Source organism: Mus caroli, unplaced genomic scaffold, assembly GCF_978045245.1.
Source record: "Mus caroli unplaced genomic scaffold, Mus_caroli_1 scaffold_4, whole genome shotgun sequence".
NCBI lineage: Eukaryota > Metazoa > Chordata > Mammalia > Rodentia > Muridae > Mus > Mus caroli.
In genome coordinates, this window is record NW_028227259.1 from 6,002,894 (window position 1) to 6,021,628 (window position 18,735).

Below are 18,735 nucleotides of genomic sequence, written 5' to 3' on the forward strand. Positions count from 1 at the left end.
CATGGCCTCTCATAGTGCCAAGCTTCAGCTGCTGTTCATGACCCCTTCATGCCTTCAAAACCAGTACCACCTGGGTAACTCTTACCCATCATCAAGTACAGCTGCAGCACGAGGTACAACCTTGGCTATTTCTGGAACACAGTTTCGTTGTGCTTTCAGGAAACACTTCCAAGAAGATTTCACCTCAGTGATGCTGGTCTCTTCTTAATCACCACTAATTTCTTAGCTCCAGCTAACCAGCATCAAGTATGCCAGTAGTGCCATTTATTTTTTACTCTAAAGCCAGAGTCACATGGCTGTAGCTGCCATGTTCTGCTGTTTGTTGGGACTGGAACATGGTCCCCTTTTTCTATTACCAGCTTTCTGTTTTCTCACTCCCTCTCTGCCTAAGCTTGGCTTTCCAGGAATTTGCTCTGTAGATTAACCTTAAACTCAGAGATCTGCATGGCTCTGTCTCCTGTCATGCTGGGATTAAAAGTGTGTACCACCAGGCCTGGATTTAAATTTTTGTTCACCTAGAACCTGCTTTGTCCCAGGCTGGTCTTGCAATTAGAGATTTGTTTGGCTTTGTCTCCTGGGATTAAAGGTGTGTTTATATCTGAATCTAAACTTAGCTGGGTAGGATCTTACCCCAAAATCCTTTCATTTGTTATCTCCTAGAACATAGAATTCAGTTCCACTTTACTTCCTGGTGCCCTGTTAATACTTGAACCATATATTTTATATTTTTCCTTTCTAAGTTTGCTATGCTTGTTCAAAATGCTCTTCATGAGACTTAATCAGAGAACAAAGTCTCTGCTGGCCTTTTTTGAGACTTCCTTTGTCAATATAGTTAATATAATCTCTTTACCTTAGATTCAGGTAGACTCTTCAGATACAGGCAAAAAGCAGCCACATTCTTTACCAAATTCCACAAAAACAATCTCTAGGCCTCATTCTGAAATTCTTCTCCACTGAGACCTCTTGGGCCAGGCCCATGACCATAGATTTTTTCACCTTTCGCTGGACAGTTCCTATTTCCATGGCCAAGAATGACTAGAACATGAGAATAACTTCTCTGATCGGAAATGAACCTGACTGCAGATCAAATCTGCACAGTTCAAATCATACTCAGCAACAAAGTCTTCCATATTCCTGGCCCCATTTAAAGCATTCCACTGCTTTCCAAATCCAAAGTCCCAAAATCCACATTCTTCCAAACAAAACCATGGACAGGCCTATCACAGCAATACCCTACTCCTGGTACCAACTTCTGTCTTAAGGTTTTACTGCTGTGAACAGACACCATGACCAAGGCAACTCTTATAAGGACAACAATTAGTTGGGGATGACTTATAGGTTCAGAGGTTTAGTCCATTATCATTAAGGTGGGAGCATGGCAGCATCTAGGTAGACATGGTACAGGCAGAGCTAAAAGTTCAACATCTTCATCTGAAGGCTGTAGTGGAAGACTGACTTCCAGGGAGCTAGGATGAGGGTCTTAAAGAGACACACATAATCCAACAAGGCCACACCTACTCCAATAGGTCCACACCTAATAGTGCAACTCCCTGGGCCTAGCATATAAAAACCATCACAGTATGTATTTTAGGGTATTTTGGTTTTGGATTTTTGGTTTCTTTTTTTAGGCTGGGGTCTTACTATGTATCTCTAGCTGGTGTAACACATACTATATAGCCTTAAGCTTACAGCAATTTTCCTGTGCCAACCTCCTGAATGTTAGGATTATAGTAATATACTTTTACTTTCTTGAAGCAGTGTTTCCTGAAATCCAGGCTGGCTTAGAATTCCATATGTAGCCCAGGCTATCTTGAATCATCAAATCTCCTGCCTCATCCTCTTGAGTAGGATTAGAGGTATGTGTCACTAAGTTCATCTCAGGCATTAACACTCAACCTCTTGGTGCTTAGAGTGATTTCACACAGTACTACTGACGCATTGCCTCCCTGTCTGCTGCACCTCCCTTCACTTTATACAAGTATTTCCTCTGATTTTAAAAATAAAATGTCCTAGCTAAATCTTATACAACTCAAAATCCACGTGAGTGTTTGGGTATGAGTGGGGAGGGGGTGATCAGTTTCTTTCAAAGCTTTATCAGAAATATTTTATCAGGCAAAACCTCTTTTCTCCAGGTTTGATGGCACGATGACCATGGATTTTTGACACCTTTTACTGGAAAGTTCCTATTTCCATGACCAACAATGACTTGAACATGAGAATAACTTCTCTGATCTGAAATGAACCTGACTGCAGATCTCTGGCCAAATTTTTTAGCTGTGGAAGAAAAGACATCAAACTGTTTGCTAGTGGGTTTCAAGACCATTAATTAAATAGACCCTCTTGGAGAACAGTAAGAATCTAATTCTTTGGATCTGTAGTATTTTTTAAGGGCCAAATAATCATCATTTGATTAGCTACAATAATATTCTGAGTGGAGTTGTAACTGGGAAGTTAGAGTCATGAGGTTAAGTGATAGCTGAGCTATCCAAAGGCTCAAATGCTCATTCTATGATTCCATTAACAATAGGAAATGATAATAGCTGTTGCCTAACTCTTCTTATGTAATATGATGATGGTGATATACAATTGAAATAGCAAGAGGAGATAAAGCTTCATGTATAAACTAGTCCCCATAGAAATCTAGAAGTAAAATATCAATCCAGTTGTCTCAGAAAGCAAAGTCTTTCTTGCAGAGCCAGAACTAAGAAGTATTTATCCATGAGTAGAGCCATGTTGAAAGAACACAGGACCCTAGTGGGCTCCCACTATAATAATTGGGACAATATGAGGCTTTCCAGGAATATGCCCTATAGTTAGTACAAATATTACGTAAATAAAAATCCCCAAATCCATGCCACCTTCAAAGTTTTAAAGGGGAGAGAGAGAACACATGTAGTTTGGGAATGGATATAGAGGTGATTTTTAAAATACTGAAAGAGAACTGTTGAAGAATTCTCAGTCCTGGGACGGGGATATATACTATATCTGTCATACTAGCTTTCACTGACTGGAATGATACGTTGATATGTGAGAAAACACATATATTCATGGTATGTGGTAAGAGAGTGGTCTACAATATGATGAGAAAAATACTTCATAGACACCAAAGCAACAACCTCTATGAAATATTATCACCTGTACTAAGCATAATCTGGAGAAGCTAACAGCTTCTGGGACAGGCAGGAGCCACAGAGCTTCTGAGGCAGCGCCCTTTTCAGGCTCCAGGCATCCGGCCACCTTCCCAGCCAGGGGACAGATGTCCACCCAGCCCGGGAGGGATTTCCCTCAGCATCCGTAAGCGCCATCTTGGTTCCGCGACTACACCAAAAGTAGTCTGCACAGGTGAGAGTGTGCACTACAGAAGCTAACAACTTCTGGGACAGGCCAAAGCAACACAGCCTCTGGGAAAGGTCCTGTTTTGGGGCTTCATCTTCAGCCAGGAGGGAGGTCCGAACGCCAGATATCTGTGCACCTTCCCTGTAAGAGGAGAGCTTGCCTGCAGAGAGTGCTCTGACCACTGAAACTCAGAGGAGAGAGAGCTAGTTCCCAGGTCTGCTGATAGAAGGTAACAGAATCACCAGAGGAACAATCTCTAAACAGAGACAACTATAATAACTAACTCCAGAGATTACCAGATGGCAAAAGGTAAACGTAATAATCTTACTAACAAAAACCAAGACCACTCACCATCATCAGAACCCAGCACTCCCACTTCGCCCAGTCCAGGGCACCCCAACACACCGGAAAACTAGACCCGGATTTAAAAGCATATCTCATGATGATGATAGAGGACATCAAGAAGGACTTTAATAACTCACATAAAGAAATACAGGAGAACACTGCTAAAAACGGGTAGATGACATTAAAGAGGAAGCACAAAAATCCCTTAAAGAATTGCAGGAAAACACAACCAAACAGGTGATTGAATTGAAAAAAAAACCATCCAAGACCTAAAAAGGGAAGTAGACACAATAAAGAAAACCCAAAGTGAGGCAACGCTGGAGATAGAAACCCTAGGAAAGAAATCTGGGAATCATAGATGCGAGCATCAGCAACAGGATACAAGAGATGGAAGAGAGAATCTCAGGTGCAAAAGATTCCATAGAGAACATAGGCACAACAATCAAAGAAAATGGAAAATGCAAAAAGATCCTAACTCGGGGGCTGGTGAGATGGCTCAGTGGGTAAGAGCACCCGACTGCTCTTCCGAAGGTCCAGAGTTCAAATCCCAGCAACCACATGGTGGCTCACAAACATCCGCAACGAGATCTGGCGCCCTCTTCTGGAGAGTCTGAAGACAGCTACAGTGTACTTACATATAATAAATAAATCTTTAAAAAAAAAAAAAAAAAGGTCCTAACTCAAAACATCCAAGAAATCCAGGGCACAATGACAAGACCAATCCTAGGGATAATAGGAGTAGATGAGAATGAAGATTTTCAACTCAAAGGACGGGCAAATATCTTCAACAAATTTATAGAAGAAAACTTCCCAAACCTAAAGAAAGAAATGCCCATGAACATACAAGAAGCCTACAGGACTCCAAAGAGACTGCACCAGAAAAGAAATTCCTACCGACACATAATAATATGAACAACAAATACACTAAATAAAGATAGAATATTAAAAGCAGTAAAGGAAAAAGATCAAGTAACATATAAAGGCAAGCCTATCAGAATTTCACCAGTATTTCAACAGAAACTATGAAAGCCAGCAGAGCCTGGACAGATGTTATACAGACACTAAGAGAATACAAATGCCAGCCCAGGCTACTATACCCAGCCAAATTCTCAATTACCATAGATGGAGAAACCAAAGTATTCCACAACAAAACCAAATTCACACATTATCTTTCCACGAATCCCGCCCTTCAAAGGATGATAACAGAAAAAAAAAACAAAAAAAAAAAACAAAAAAAAAAACAATTCGAGGATGGAAACCACATCCTAGAAAAAGCAAGAAGGTAATCCTTCAACAAACCTAAAAGAAGACAGCCAGAACAGAATGCCAACTTTAGCAACAAAAATAATAGGAAACAACAATTACTTTTCCTTAATATCTCTTAATATTAATGGACTCAAATCCCCAATAAAAAGACATAGATTAACAGGCTGGCTACACAAACAGGACCCAACATTTTGCTGCTTACAGGAAACTCATCTCAGAGAAAAAATAGACATTACCTCAGAAAGAAAGGCTGGAAAACAATTTTGCAAGCAAATGGTCTGAAGAAATAAGCTGGAGTAGCCATTCTAATATCTAATAAAATCGACTTCCAACCCAAAGTCATCAAAAAAGACAAGGAGAGGCACTTCATACTCATCAAAGGTAAAATCCTCCAAGAGGAACTCTCAATTCTGAATATCTATGCTCCAAATACAAGGACAGCCACATTCATTAAAGAAACTTTAGTAAAGCTCAAAGCACACATTGCATCTCACACAATAATAGAGGAAGACTTCAACACACCACTTTCACCAATGGACAGATCATGGAAACAGAAACTAAACAGTGAAACTAACAGAAGTTATGAAACAAATGGATCTAACAGATATCTACAGAACATTATATCCTAAAATAAAAGGATATACCTTCTTCTCAGCACCTCATGGTACCTTCTCCAAAATTGACCACATAATTGGTCACAAAAAAAGCCTCAACAGATACAAAAATATTGAAATTGTCCCATGCGTTCTATCAGATCACATGGAGTAAGGCTGATCTTCAACAACAAATTAAATAATAGAAAGCCAACATTCACATGGAAACTGAACAACACTCTTCTCAACGATACCTTGGTCAAGGAAGGAATAAAGAAAGAAATTAAGGACTTGTTAGAGTTTAATGAAAATGAAGCCACAACAGGCCAAAAATTATGGGACACCATGAAAGCATATCTAAGAGGAAAACTCATAGCTCTGAGTGCCTCCAAAAAGAAACTAGAAAGAGCACACATTAGCAGCTTGACAACACACCTGAAAGCTCTAGAACAAAAGGAAGGAAATTCACCCCAGAGGAGTAGATGTTCGGAAATAATCAAACTCGGGAGAAATCAACCAAGTGGAAAACAAGAAGAACTATTCAAAGAATCAACCAATCTAGGAGCTGGTTCTTTGAGAAAATCAACAAGATAGATATACCCTTAGCCAGACTAACTAGAGGGCACAGGGAAAACATCCTAATTAACAAAATCAGAAATGAAAAGGGAGATATAACAACAGATCCTGAAGAAATCCAAAAACCACATAATCATCTCCTTAGGTGCGGAGAAAGCATTTGACAAAATCCAACACCCATTCATGATAAAAGTCTTGGAAAGATCAGGAATTCAAGGCGCATACCTAACCATGATAAAAGCAATCTACAGCAATCCAGTAGCCAACATCAAAGTAAATGGTGAGAAGCTGGAAGCAATCCCACTAAAATCAGGGACTAGACAAGGCTGTCCACTCTCTCCCTACCTATTCAACATTGTACTTGAAGTCCTAGCCAGAGCAATTTGACAACAAAAGGAGATCAAGGAGATACAAATTGGAAAGGAAAACTCAAAATATCACTTTTTGCAGATTATATGATAGTATATATAAGTGACCTTAAAAACTCCACCAGAGAACTCCTAAACCTGATAAACAGCTTCAATGAAGTAGCTGGATATAAAATTAACTCAACAAAGTCAATGGCCTTTCTGTACACAAACGATAAACAGGCTGAGAAAAAATTAGGGAAACAACACCCTTCTCAATAGTCACAAATAAAATAAAATACCTTAGCGTGACTCTAACTAAGGAAGTGAAAGATCTCTATGATAAGAACATCAAGTCTCTGAAGAAAGAAATTAAAGAAGATCTCAGAAGATAGAAAGATATCCCATGCTCATGGATTGGCATTGTAAATGGATCAACATTGTAAAAATGGCTATCTTGCCAAAAGCAATCTACAGATTCAATGCAATCCCCATCAAAATCCAACTCAATTCTTCAACGAATTAGAAAGGGCAATCGGCAAATTCATCTGGAATAAGAAAAAACCTAGGATAGCAAAAGCTCTTCTCAAGGATAAAAGAACCTCTGGGGGAATCACCATGCCTGACCTAAAGCTGTACTACAGAGCAATTGTGGTAAAAACTGCACAGTACTGGTATAGTGACAGACAAGTAGAGCAATGGAACAGAATTGAAGACCCAGAGATGAACCCACACACCTATGGTCAACTGATCTTTGACAAGGGAGCTAAAACCATCCAGTGGAAAAAAGACAGCATTTTCAACAAATGGTGCTGGCACAACTGGCAGTTATCATGTAGAAGAATGCAAATTGATCCATTCCTATCTCCTTGTACTAAAGTCAAATCCAAGTAGACTAAGGAACTCCACATAAAACCAGAGACACTGAAACTTATAGAGGAGAAAGTATGGAAAAGCCTTGAGATATGGGTACAGGGGAAAAATTCCTGAATAAAACAGCAATGGCTTGTGCTGTAAGATCGAGAATCTACAAATGGAACCTAATAAAGTTGCAAAGCTTCTGCAATGCAAAAGACACCATCAATAAGACAAAAAGATCACCAACAGATTGGGAAATGTTCTTTACCTATCCTAAATCAGATAGGGGACTAATATCCAATATATATAAAGAACTCAAGAAGGTAGACTCCAGAAAAATCAAATAACACCATTAAAAAATGGGGCTCACAGCTGAACAAAGAATTCTCACCTGAGGAATACCGAATGGCAGAGAAGCACCTGAAAAAATGTTCAAAATCCTTAATCATCAGGGAAATGCAAATCAAAACAACCCTGAGATTCCACCTCACACCAGTCAGAATGGCTAAGATCAAAAATTCAGGTGACAGCAGATACTGGCGAGGATGTGGAGAAAGAGGAACACTCCTCCATTGTTGGCGGGATTGCAAGCTTGTACCACCACTCTGGAAATCAGTGTGGCAGTTCCTCAGAAAATTAGACATAGTACTACCAGAGGATCCCACAATACCTCTCCTGGGCATATATCCTGAAGATGTCCCAACCGGTAAGAAGGACACATGCTCCACTATGTTCATAGCAGCCTTATTTATAATAGCCAGAAGCTGGAAAGAACCCAGATGCCCCTCAACAGAGGAATGGATACAGAAAATGTGGTACATTTACACAATGGAGTATACTCAGCTATTGAAAACAATGAATTTATGAAATTCCTAGGCAAAAGGATGGACCTTTTGGCAGAGAAGGATGCTTCTCTGCCAAAGATGGTCATCATCTTGAGTGAGGTAAGCCAATCACAAAAGAACTCGCACAATATGTACTCACTGATAAGTGGATATTACCCCAGAAATTTAGAATACCCAAGATATAAGATACAATTTGCTAAACGCATGAAACTCGAGAAGAACGAAGACCAAAGTGTGGACACTTTGCACCTTCTTAGGATTGGGAACAAAACACCCATGGAAGGAGTTACAGAGACAAAGTTTGGAGTTGTGTCAAAAGGATGGACCATCTAGAGACTGCCATACCCCGGGACCCATCCCATAATCAGCCTCCAAACGCTGACACCATTGCATACACTAGCAAGATTTTGCTGAAAGGACCCAGATATAGCTGTCTCTTGTGAGACTATGCCAGGGCCTAGCAAACACAGAAGTGGATGCTCACAGTCAGCTATTGGATGGATCACAGGGCCCCCAAAGGAGGAGCTAGAGAAAGTACCCAAGGAGCTAAAGGGTAAACCTATAGGTGGAACAACAATATGAACTAACCAGAACCCCGGAGCTCTTGACTCTAGCTGCATATGTATCGAAAGATGGCCTAGTCGGCCATCACTGGAAAGAGAGGCCCATTGGACATGCAAACTTTATATGCCCCAGTACAGGGGAACGCCAGGGCCAAAAAGTGGGAGTGGGTGGGTAGGGGAGTGGGGGGAGGGTATGGGGGACTTTTGGGATAGCACTGGAAATGTAACTGAGGAAAATGCCTAATTAAAACACAATATATATATAAAGCATACTCTGTACCTTCCTCTACAACTCAATAGTAACTAGAAAACAGAAAGAGTTATTTGCACATACATCTTTTATTTCAAAAAATATTTTATTCATCCAATATATTTTGTTGTTTTGGAGAACACTTTGGTTTGGTTTTGGCTTTGGTAATACATTACTATCTTTGTTTTTCAGACAAATTTGCCAATGTTTCATTGAACTCACCAGCTCAAGTAACTCTTCCTCCTTAGTTTCCCAAACAAATGGGAACACAGATGTGCACCACCCTGGGCCACTGTCCATACCACACCTCAGCAGCAATAGCATACAATTAAGATATACTATGTCTAAGAAATTCAATTAGTTGTATTGTCCATATAGACTAAAACTATTGTGCACCTGTCCTACTACCACTGCTCGGTAATTGGCAGGATTAAATCATTTGGCATCTTGTTGATAGATAGCAGAGAATGCTGATGATACAGTGTGCAATATGTCCTCTAATCACTGTAAAAAATGAAAAGGGCATCTATTCAATTCTGCAAAACCATTTAATTGTAATGCAGGTTTCACTGTTGCACATTTAAAGTACTGACTGAATCTATCAAATACATTTTCAACTGATCTAATACATGTATAAATGAAAAATATATACAGAAATCATTTCAAACATGAAAATAGTATTTCTATGCTATCTTCCTTGACAACCTGACTATGGCCTTGCTTTTATTAAATGCCTCTTTATTTTTATCTACAAATTTAAATAATATGCTCATAAGCATGCTATAACCTCCAGATTTTCTTATTTTCTTATCAGTTAAAAAGAGAAGATAATGCTAAAAATATCAAGTAATAGCTGTATCTTCTTTTTATTAATATATATATATATATATATATATATATCATAATAGTATAAAGTAATGGACTTCATTATGGCTTTCCTATGGATGATTATTCCCATTTTGTAGGCATAGTCTCTGATTAGATAACCCAGGTGGACCTTAATTTACAACTCACAATTCTCTTACCCCAGTTTCCTGCCTACTAGAATTATAGTCATATGTCATTATTCCAGACATTAAGGCTATATTTTTAATAATGAACAAAACAACAGAAAGTTTATGTGAACCAGTAATAGAAAGATGTGTAGGGTCCAGCTCCCCTCTGAATCTCTAGAAGTCCTTCACTTCATCCTTTCAGAAATAACTTCCCAGGTCTTAGCTTTAGTATTTAATGTCTGTTCTCTACAAGTCACTCTCTGGCTCAACAGCAGACAGATCCAATGGCCTTTCCAGATCCTTCTTTCCAATTCCCTCAGTTCTGGGCTTTGAAACCTAAGGCAGACCTAGTAATAATCAAACCATGCTGGATGGTTCAAAGAATGTCTTAGCATTCGAGGAAACTACACCTATACTAACAAAATCTTAGTTTGGGGGCTTATGGTTTAAAACTACAACCTCTCATGATGGTGACAGTGGAGGTGGTGGTGGTAAGGAAGAAGAAGCTAATAATCATGGAAGCAGGCCATCAATGCACACTACAATCCCACCACTCAGAATGTAACAGGAGGGTTAGGAGGAAGTTGGAGGCCACCTGGGATAGATATCAAAACCCTGCTTACAAAACAAAAGAGAGAAAACAAGCAAAGAAACAAATGAACAAAAACAGAAATGAAATATGCTTGTGCTAAGGATAAAATATGTGAGGTCCATGGTCCACATATAGCTCCTTAGGGTATTCTGTCAATGGGAGACTCTTGCCTGCAGAGGTTTCAAAAGCTCAATATCTATTTCTAAGGAAAAGTTTCACTTTGAATCAAGGAAGCATAATAAGATTATAGCCATTGAATTCACGGACCCAAAGGTGGGAGTGGGTGGATGGGGAACATCCTCATAGAAGCAGGAACAAGAAAAGGGCATAACATTTGAAATGTAAATAAAGAAAATATCCAATAAAAAATAAAGAAGTCTCAGTATAAAAACTCAACACAAAAAAAAAAAAGAAAAGAAAAGAAATGATATTATAGAAGTAGCTGAAGGGGTTTGAAACCCCATAGGAAGAACAACAATATCAACCAACCAGACCCTCCCAGAGCTCCCAGGGACTAAACCACCAACCAAAGAGTATCCATGGCTCTAGCTGGATATCTAGTAGAAGACTGCCTGATCGGGCATCATTGGGAGGGGAGCCCCTTGGTTCTGTGGAGGCTCAATGAGCCAGGTAGGAGAATGCTAGGGTGCTGAGGCAGGAGTGGGTGGGCAGGTGATGGAGCACCCTCATAGAGGCAGGGGGAGGGGGAACGGGCTGGGGGGGTGTGGAGGGGAAACTGGGAAGGAGGATGACATTTGAAATGTAAATAAATAAAATAACTAATAAAAAATGGAAAAAAAGAAAATATAGAAGTCTTTCCAGATTTGCAATAGACAATACAAAAATCTAAAACCTTAGTAATTCTTTACACTAGACATAGCATTCACAGAAAGAAGCACATGTCATACCACAACTAAAATCTCAAAAGTCCACTAGAGAAAACACTTGAGCATTTTTCTAGCAAGAAAGGGACTATATGACCTGATAATTTTACTTTTGGATATTTACTCAAGAGAAAAATATAAGTTGTGTAGGAAAATATCCAAAGAAACATTATTCATCACAACAAAAAACATGGAGGAGGATATAAATGCCAAAGATCAAGAGAATGGATAGACATAAAGTTTAGATCTGTAGGATATAACATGATAATAGTATAAGGCAGGAACAAAATAGAGGGACTACACATACACATATAACATATACACATGAAAAGGGGAGGGGGAGGGGGAGGGGAGGGGGAGAGGAGGGGGAGGGGAGGGGGAGAGGGAGAGGGAGGGGGAGAGGGAGGACTTCCTGAACTAGCTTTTTCTCCCAGTTGAATACATATCATGTCTTTTATGTATCTGGACCCCTATTTTTCCTATAAATTCAAGGCTACAATGGAAAGAAGGCATAATGTTCCTAATTGGCAAGTCTGAACTTGCCCATTTGACCAAAATCTGAGTGTTCTGTTCCTGCCCTTGATTTCCCCACCCCAACCCCAGCACCCCTGCTGTCTTCTATTCAGTGTGGTCAGCTCCTCCAAGTCTTAGGTACCATCCCTTCTGTGAAAGAGAAAATAAAAAGATTGGACTAAGGCACACAGTGTGAGAGAGAAAGTGTTTGGATGTTACTGAAATAAGGAGAGGGAAAGAGTCCATAATAATAACAAGACCCACGTCTACATCTTAAAGTTGGATCATCCCAGACCTGAGAGCTGCACAAGAGCATCTCTTCCAAAAACAAGGACTTCAGACAAGGAGTTCTTTCTAATGCTTGCTTAGGTGTCACATTCCAGTAGAGCCCATCTCTCTGCTTGTGGCATTTGCTTCTCTGTGGTCTGTTGATAGAGGGGTCATTTTGACAGGTAACCTGTCATAAAACGCTCAGGGAATAGAAAAGAAAAAGTTCCCACTATTCTGTTTAATTATTCACTCGTTAAAAAACAGTTGAGTAATTTACAGGAAAAGACTCAGCCTGGACTGCTCAGATAATATGTTGGATGTCTTTATTGAGCCTTCTTCTATCCTTTGCCGACCTTCGGAAGTTCCAGTTTAGCCTTAGGACTAATCATAGCAGAGGAGGCCATATGTTTGCTGTTATTAATGTATCTGTCCTAAAGAGTGAAATTTCATAGCCATGACCCATGAAGGAAGCCACTCGCTAACCTTAATAACTCTGACAAAACAGGGACTGGCTGTGTTTCTTGCTTTTAGCCTTTCTAAATTTTTAAAATGCCTTCTGCAAAACTACAACCCAAAGGGTGAATGAACTCTTGTATAATCTGATTATAGATAATCTGGCTTACTGTCTGTTTGGAAGGAATGTTACATAATGATTCCTTTTCTTCAATTTCAACCTAAAAATAAGTATAATTAAATCTATTCTGCAACTGATATGCAGCTACACATTTTCTTGTAGTAAAAGAAAAAAATTTTCCTTTGTTCCAGAGTCCTTGAATTCCTTCATGAGAGAAGAGCCCAAAGCTTTTAAAAAGCAAATTCAATTTCTACTTTCCTTCTTTCTAAACCAATAGAACCTCAGCAGTGAGATAAACTGAAACCATGAAATCAATAAAAATAAAATAAAATAAAACAAAACTTCTACTTAAAAATGAGGTAGAAAAAAACCTGTTTTTTACAGAATAGAAAAAATAGCTACTAACACACTTTATACTCAACTACAGAGCCACTTTCACATTATTTCCTCTGTCATTCTATTTACAATAGCTCGAGAATGAAATCAACCTATACATGTACCAAGAGATGGACGGATAAAAAAATACAGCACCTATGTACAATACAATGTTGCTAAGTTGTAAAGAAAAATTACATCATAAAATTTGCCTAAATGAATGGAATTAGAAAAAAAAGTATACTGAATAAGGTAACTGCTCAGGCCCAGGAAAACAAATGCTCTGTCCTCTCACATGCAGACCATGCCTTCAAACCTTCTCTTCTGGGTGTTTAACTTGCAGCACAAGCATAAACCGGGAAACTAGACAGAGCTTTGGGAGGTGCTTGCAAGATGGAAAGCAGGAGATTCGCTTTAGGTAAAACTAAAATAGGGAAGTTGGATGACCAGGGATTAAACAGGGGGAGTGAAGGGAGGGCTCACCCTAAGGAGTTAAACCACATAGACGTCCCCTATCTCACAAACCAGCTAAAAGGAAATAATTGGAGGGACAGAAGAACACAGGTGAAATGTAAAATGTCTTGTGAGTGGATAATCCTGCAAGTTGATGAATGAAATGGGGATGAGGGCAGGGCACAGGGAGAAGAGCAGTGTGGAGTAGGGTATGCAAAATTAATGCTGTGTGAAAAAGCCTACAGAACCTGCTAATAAGTAAGCTAGTTCCAAAACATAACTTTTAAAAAAGGAGTTAAAATGGAATACCCGGTATTTAATAGACAATTGGCTCACTGATAGACTTCATGGGTTATTACGTATAAGTTGCAATATAAGTCGTGAGATGCCTCCCTACAAGTTATTTGGTCAGGGAGAACCCAGAAATCTGAAAAGTAACAGAGACTATTGTCATTTAGCTGTGCTCTTGTTCCCATTACTTATGAGGATTTACTGGACTGTAAGACCCTATTGATGAAAACAACACACATGCACACAATATATGTATGTGCACGTGCATATACATATGCACACGTGTGCACACACACACACATGCTCACATGTGTATACACACAAGCGCACATACACACATGCATACACACACTTTGGCTATCAGACAGAGAAAGTAATCAAAATATAAGCAAGAAATTTCCTGATGTCCATCATGGGCCATGCTGTAAGGTGCTACCTAGGCTGATGGGGGCGAAAACACATCATGGCTTTACCCTTGCTCTGCACGCTGCAACTCCAACCTGAAGGCAAGTTGTGCCCCATGGTGCAATAACAATGCAACTGGTGTGGAGTAAGTCATAACGCTGTGACCAGACTTCAGTCCTGCTCCACGAAATGAAATTCCTTTTCTGAGCGTGTAAAAATTATTTAGCCCATGGCTAGGAAGTGACCAGCCCTGAGTAAAACCTTCTACGGTTATATTGTTAACATCAATGGTCATGATGTTAAAATGCTTTCTAAATATCTGTGCTTATATGTTTATACCCATAGACCCTGGCTGCTCTTAACTTGGGTCATAGAAATTTCTTTATCATTGGTCAGCAGTCAGTGGAGAGATACATAACTTGTCAAAGCACCAAGAATATGAGACTTAGTGCTCAACCCAAACAGGATGTCTACATTATCATGCCTCACACACACACACACATGCACACACACACACATATACATACACATGCACACACACACACACACGCATACACACACACAAAGGAACATCTTAGAAAACTAGGTAGAAGAAGACATAAGAGCTGGAGGATGGGGAAGAGCGCTATGGAATGCTGTCTTGTAGACTGTGGTGGTTTGAATAAGAAATTCCCCCAATGGCTCATATATTAGAATGCTCAGACACCAGAGAATGGTACTATGAGAAAGATTAAAAGAATTATGAGGTGTGGCCTTGTTGGAGGTGGGCTTATGGAGTGTGTCACTGGAGGTGGGCTTGAAGGTTTCAAAAAGCTCACAACAGACCCAGCATCTCTCTCTGCCTGCTGCCTGCCGACCAGGATGTAGAACACTTAGCTACTTCTCCAGCATCAAGTATGCTTGCAATGAGCGTGTTCCTTGCCATGATGGTAATAATGGGAGAACCTCTAAAGCTCTAAGCGAGCCCTCAGTTTAATGCTTTCTTTTATAAGAGTTACTTTGGTCATGGTGTCTCTTCACCATAGCAAGTGACTATGATACACATGTGCACCCATGAACCAACGGCAGCTGGAGTCACCTGCGTACGTCCTCGTAAGATCAAGCCAGCCAAAACACCAGCATAGGTATTGTCAGGGATTACTGAGTAGTCAGTGGTAGTATGTTGCTGAGAGTTGGACAATCATTTCTGAGATGTGGCCACTGGTAGGATGCTTGTGCTCCAGTGAACAGTCCCATGTCCATGCATATATGAACGGTACTAACTAGATTCAGTTTGTAATTTAAGGGGGCACAAAGTCGGGAAAAGAATGTGCTGAGGTAATATGAGAAATAGAGAAGTAGGGGTATAAAAACTGAGTAATTATGGTTAAGATTATACAGTATTTCATTATACATATGTATAAATTCAAGAGTAAAGAAAAATTTAAAAAGGAAATAGCCATGTACCACCTACATTTAGTATAGATACCAGGCCAAAAGGAAAAACATTTTCTAATATCTTCATACCATATCTTTTTTAAAATCTACTTTTCTCTCAGCATTATAAGCTTCTTATTTTTGTTCTGGTAAATATGGTCATATGTGGTTTTACATGAAGAATTTTTCAAAGACCATAAGCAAGTTGGACAGAATGCACATGAGTAAAAAGTCCCTCTCTCTTTCCCCGACCCTTTCTCTCAAAAACCACAAGAATGAAACAGTTAAGATGGCTCAGCAGTTCAGCAGGCCACGGTGCCTGCTACCAAGCCTGAGGGTCTGATTTCAATGGCTAGGACCCAAACAGTAAGAACCGAATTCCACCAATTGTCCTCTGAGCTCCAGACCCACCTATACACGAATGAACCCGTATGTACATGGATATGTCCACATACAAGCACACACACACACAGAGAAAGGGGCTTTTACTGCCTTAAGTGTATTTCCTAATCTATCATCCATCGGAAACTCAGGTCGGACATGTTCTCATGATGCAGGTGCTGGAAGAACCCTTGCCTTCCATTCCACATTTCTGAAAGTGAGCTGGTAACATGGTTCAACTTCTAATGTGCATTCATTTCCTACTATCAGCAGCATGGACACCTTGACGTCCCTAGGTAGCATATCTGATGTGAAGACAACTCAGCAGTAGGCACTTACTGGTTCAGCAGGACATCGAGAATGAAAGAGGTTCCAAAGGCGTCCACCCGGAAGCTTGCCTTGTCCACGTGCGTCAGCTGCAACATCAGAAAGGTAAAGCAGATTTACTAGGCAGCTGTGGTGACCAGATGTGAGCATACCTAGGATGCTTCTGAAAGGCTCCTGGCATCAGAAATGAGACAACAGTTCAGAGAGGAGGATAAAGGGCGGCATATTAGAGCAAAGCGGTGGGCCTTCCTGGGAGCCGAGTGCTCACCAGCTCAAAGCTAATTACCATCAGCCTGCTTTTCTGCTTTGTCTTTCTTCAGGAAACACTGCATATCCAACTTTACTGCCCTGTTCTCTGGTCTATGAGCAGCTCTTTCAAAATTAAGCTTCATTCAAGAGTGAAGTAATACAGTAAATATACTTAAAGGAAGACAGTTAAACTAAAATTTAAAAAAAAATCCTCCATCAAACTTCTAAGGTATACTTTTAAAATAACATTCCAGTTCTAAGTGGTGAGACCTAATTTCAAAGACGTTGCCACCTCTTTCTAAGAGCAAACTTTAAGATTTTGTACATCCTGAGAATATCACCCCCCCAAAATGTTTCTTTGACAAAAATAATCACTGTTTATTGTGTCATCCTACGAATTCTGACAACAAGCAGGGGCTCTAAACATACCTATTGATCATATTCATATTTGCATATTGGATGATCATGGCCATAAACTACAGGAACCATAACAGCTTTTTCCTTGCACTCCCAGTGCCAATAGTCACTAGCTCTAAGCAGTAGACTATGGACTACTAGATTTTTATAGTGGTTATTCTTCTGTTTGTATGTTTGTGTGCTGTCGGGTCTGTTTTTTCATATGTGCTTAATAAAATAAACATATATAAATGCTATCATGAAGAGAAACAATGAACACTGTGTTAGAGCTGAAACCACTTCAGCAGCCTGATGTAGCAAATGAGGCTGATAGTGTTGCCAATCCAAGAACAGGGCATCAGTGGGGCTGCAACCAGCCCTGGACTTCACGCTCACTACATTCAGGACGTGGTGAAAAAAGAGGCCTAACTAGCAATAAAAGAGCTTTCTGGGGCAACAAGACTGAACAGCATCTGAAAGAACGTGGGTGGGAGACTCCTGTACACCGGTTTCTAAGCCCTCAGTTCTCCTCTGACCAGGAAAAGCAAGGGTTCAGATTCCTTCAGCCTCGTCAGTCAGTCAAGCACAACTCTTCCAACTCCTCACAGCCAACTCCAGGTACCACCAAGCCCTGCTTTCCTTCACTTACCAGTGTCCTTGGAGTCACTCCTTACAACTCCCTGTTCTATCAAAGAGCCTTGCTTTTCTACCACAGCAACAGCTCCTGCCCACCCCAAGCAAGCACAGTGCTCTTCCCTGCACCCTGTCCACATGGACTTCTTTCATCTATTCTCTATTTCAAAAGAACAACATTGCCTGTATCTTTTACTCACGACTTCTCCTGAGAGCTTTTCTGTACCAGACCCTTGCCCTAGGCAGTTTCCAGAAAACAACCTTATCTGAATCTCAGGACTCAGCCTAGAAACTGCCACAGAGGCCCTAACAGAAGCCCACAGGTGGGGTGACTTAAATAACAGAGTCCCTTATCCACAGTTCTGGAGGATGGGTGTCCCTGGACAGAGGCTGACAGGTTCAGTTTCTCCCAAGTCGTCTGTGTGGCCTCACCATGTCCTCATGCAGTCTTCCTGTGTGAACTCTCAGAGTCACTCCTCTTTGCCCTGAGGACAGGAGTCCTCTTGGATTAGGGACCCCAGCTGGATGACCTCATTTAACCTGAATCTCCTCTTTTAAAAACCCTGTCTTCATGTATAGCCACACGAGGTAACAGCTCCAGTACATGAATTTTTGGAAGGCCCGGTTCAGTCCACAACACTCCTCTCCCATAGTCTTCCATCTCTCTCCTCACTGCAGAGCACAATGAAATCAAGGAATTGGTGCTGTCCAGCACTAGGCGCTGACTCAGTATTTCTGGAGTATTCTGTTAGTATTTCTCACTAACAGGCTGTCTTATTAATCACCTGGATGCCCAAGTAAACCATGATGTGACTACAAATTACCTGCTTTCTAGATGCAGTCTTCCCATTAGGCCTGCTCGATCTAAATGCCAGGTCAATAGACAGTTTATTTCTGCCTCAAAGCTCCTTGGGCTTCCTGAAGCACTAAGATCCTGTTTTGGGAACTACATCAGGAAAGGCCTACTTACCAGAACTGATGTCTCAATTGAAATGAAACTTT

The 18,735-nt window shown here is 40.3% G+C and overlaps 1 pseudogene across 1 annotated transcript in view; it reads right to left on the reverse strand.

Annotated features, from left to right (window-relative positions):
* Positions 1-18,735, reverse strand: part of LOC147004892 (protein DBF4 homolog A-like) — a 203,279-nt pseudogene that overhangs the window by 155,559 nt on the left and 28,985 nt on the right. Inside the window, exon 2 of the transcript XR_015046885.1 lies at positions 16,468-16,544. The product of XR_015046885.1 is annotated as a protein DBF4 homolog A-like (transcript). The remainder of the gene's footprint in view (positions 1-16,467; positions 16,545-18,735) is intronic.